Consider the following 3,618-nt stretch of genomic DNA (forward strand, 5'->3'; position numbering starts at 1 on the left):
TCTCCTTGAAATATTCCACGCTTAATGCCAACCTGTCTCATCACCTCTCTGTTTGTTGTCACCACCGTTTTCCATTGAGCCATAATTGTCTCCAAAAGCTCTACCACATGTTCAGCAACCTTCATCATCAATAGTGTTTCACGTATCCATGAATGAGGAATCATGTCATAAGCTTTTCTGTAATCGATCCATGCTACGCTCAGATTCTTCTTCTTCTTCTTCTTCTTCTTCTTCTTAATAATAATAGTAATAATAACAACAATAACAATAATAACAACAACAAAAACAACAATAATAATAATAATAATAATAATGATAATAATAATAATACTGGAATTTGAGTGGCACTAAGCCCGCCCCCTAGGATCGTGGGGAGGCTTAGTGCCACTCAAATTCCAGTATAAAACAATGGCTACTACCAGCGAGAAAGCAATGGTATGAGGCTGTTGCGATGACGCAGATTTATTTGCAAATGTTATCGAGGGAGGTGGAGAGAGCTGGACGTTTGGGGAGACTTGTTGTCACTCAGCTTCCAGAGAACACCACAGGTCTCCAAACCGATCGTTTGTTGACTTGTGTGAAAGCTCCATGTGAGACAATAATAATAATAATAATAATAATAATAATAATAATAATAATAATAATAATAATAATAATAATCAATATATTAATAGGATAGCGCGTGTGTTATTAATTCTGTCTGTGTGTCACGCTTACATCCGAGTGACTGTCGTTTAATTGTTATAGACTTCCATTTCCTGTAATAAATAATTTTACCAAGAATTCTTCATTATTTTTTGTTTCAGTTTCAATTATAGCTGATAGCACTTAAGTCATTTATTTTTTTTATAAATAATTTTACCAAGAATTCTTCATAAGTTTTGAAAACCAAAACAGTGAGGCTTGCTATGCATGCCCCCAAAATATAGACAGTATAATAAACACACAACATTGAACTATTACACGTGCCAGCCAAAATATTAAACTATACAAAACTATGAAATGTTAAATTAAAATGAATCCTCATTAAATAAATGATTAGATGCGTTGTATACAAGGCATACAACTATCCATCCGGAGGAGAACCCCGACCAAAAAAATCTACATATGTATATCTGTGGCTAGAAAGGACGGTTCTATGCTTATAGAAAAACACTCGTTTAGCTGAAACCACTGTCAATAATTTTCTCCACTCTTTATCTGTGCCTAAACCAAAACGTAGATTCCTCGAACAAAGCTTCTTTCTTAGAACTGCACGCTTGTGGAACTCTCTTCTGTTTGCCTGCTTTCCAGCTGACTACAATTTGGCAATCTTCAAGTCCAACGTAAACAAATTCTTGATGAACCGTCCCCTTAATTAATCCAATTTACCAAATTTCTACTACTAACGATTACTACGATATTATCCCATTGACTACTGTCCACCCAATAACCCTTAGCCTCCAGTGGCCTCCGGGCTTTGATAAGTGGTGACTCCTATTTAACCCCCCCCAAAAAAAACATCTGCAAATCGATTACAATTTAACAAGAAATTTCTTGCAGTTTTTAACGCTTAACTGCAGATGAACAAAAAAATATTGATCGAAAAATGCGCCATCAGAATCAACACACTTGTTGTGTATTTATGCTAGTAACGTAAAAATCTTGCGTTCTGGTGGCGTTCTGGTGGCGATATCGCATATTTTTGGAAGCATTTTTCACACAGAAAGTTGACAGGATGCTTGAAAAAGTGGTCGTCGGTAGGTGAGAGGCCTGCAGAGTATGGCGGATGGGGCAGAGTTTCGTAACCCAATTCATTCATCTTCTGCAGAGCCAGTTTTACCAAGGTGTGATCAAGCATTGTCGTGGAGGAGAATTGCTCTTTTTCTGTTGACTAATGCTGGCTGTTTGTATCGAAGTTTCTAATACATTTCATCCATTGGTTTCGCCTGCATTAAAAAAAAACTAATGGATGAGACGGACACAGACCACCAAACTATCCGCATGACCTTTTTTGGTGCAACTCTGGCTTTCGGAAGTGTTGTGGAGCTTCGTTAGCATCTTAGCGTCACCAGTTGTCGTAAATAACCCACTTTTTTTCATCGCAAGTAACAACCCGGTCGAGAAACGGGTCGTTCTTGTTGCGTAAAAGAAGGGGAGATGACACTTCATACCGGCATATATTTTGGTTATCGTTCTATTTGTGGTCCATCCATTTATCATTTTTTTTTTGTCTTTCCAATCTGTCTCAAGTAGTTGGAAATCGTCGTATACTTACGTCTAATTCAGACAAAAATTTTCAAACAGTTGTGCCTGGATTAGTTTCGACTAAGGCTTTTAATTGATCGTTGTCAACATCCGATGACCGACCACTACGCTCGTCATCTTCAAGACTCTCGTTGCTGCCACGAAATTTCTTAAGCAACTGTGTGTTCAATAGTAGTTGCTGGGCCAAACACTTCGTTAATATCGCAAACTGTTTCAGCATCTTTTCGGCCTAACTTGAATTGAAATAAGAAAATTATGCGAATTTGCTTTTTTCCGTCTTGTATTCAACGTTCTGAAAAGAGGACATAGTTGTTTTAAAAACGATTGTAATTTAAACGATTAGAAAGAGCGAAAAACACTCTTTAAAATCACATATAAAGTAAAAGTATTCTAATAAAAAGTTATTTGAAAATACATCATTTGAAATCAAAATTATAAATCTCGTAAGAACGTTCTCGTCAAACTTTTAATGATAAAAGTAAACGTTTAACCCAGTTAAAGTCGCGTTATGAAGAAGAGAAGGTAGAAGATGGGTGTAACTCGATTTAGTCTTGATCATCATCTAATACTAGTGAAGTAGACTGAGGAACAGAACACTTGATCCTTGGAACTAGTGTTGGGACGATACATCGGAATCGGGAATCGAAAAAATCAGAACTCTTGGGGTTATCAGAATCGGTATCGGAATCAGAATTTTTTCACCATATTTTCTAATGCCACAAACGATTCTTTTAAATGTCTTTTTTTATTTGATTTTTGAGCAAAATCTTTTACTGCTCATAGTAATGATAAAATAATGAAAATCTATTGATTTTAAACTATTATTGAAATTAAAATCGATAGATAATTTCTCACAAGTTTTATTTTTTGGGGAGAAAATATCTGCACATTAAACACGTTTTTTTTTTACGGCAATCGTGAAAAATAAAACCTTTATAGTTAAATATTTAGAGATTTATAAAGAATCAGAATCAGAATCGGTAATGGTATCGGGGAAAATATTGGAATCGTCCCATTACAACTAGACACTACTCGGTTTATCCCCTTATGAAGACTGATCTGACACGGAAGAAAATCAACATCAAGTATTATTTTTTAAGTCTTTAGTATGGCTTGAGCGAGGTTGAACCCCGAATCCCGGTCTATTACCGAACATCTTTACCATTATTCTAAATGGGTTGGTGAAACTAACTCGAATACATAACCTTCCTCTTCAGCTAATCTCTCTAAACTCTCATATCCAATCTTCATTCCGAACCGATTATTTCGCATCATTTTTTGAATTCTTCAACTGCAACAGGCAACCTCCACACCGCCACGCTCTCGCCGCCACTTTCATTACTTCGATTCGTTGTCGATAAAAACCAAGTC

This window comes from Euprymna scolopes, chromosome 24 (genome assembly GCF_053919585.1).
Source record: "Euprymna scolopes isolate OS-2025 chromosome 24, ASM5391958v1, whole genome shotgun sequence".
Taxonomy (NCBI): Eukaryota; Metazoa; Mollusca; class Cephalopoda; order Sepiida; family Sepiolidae; genus Euprymna; species Euprymna scolopes.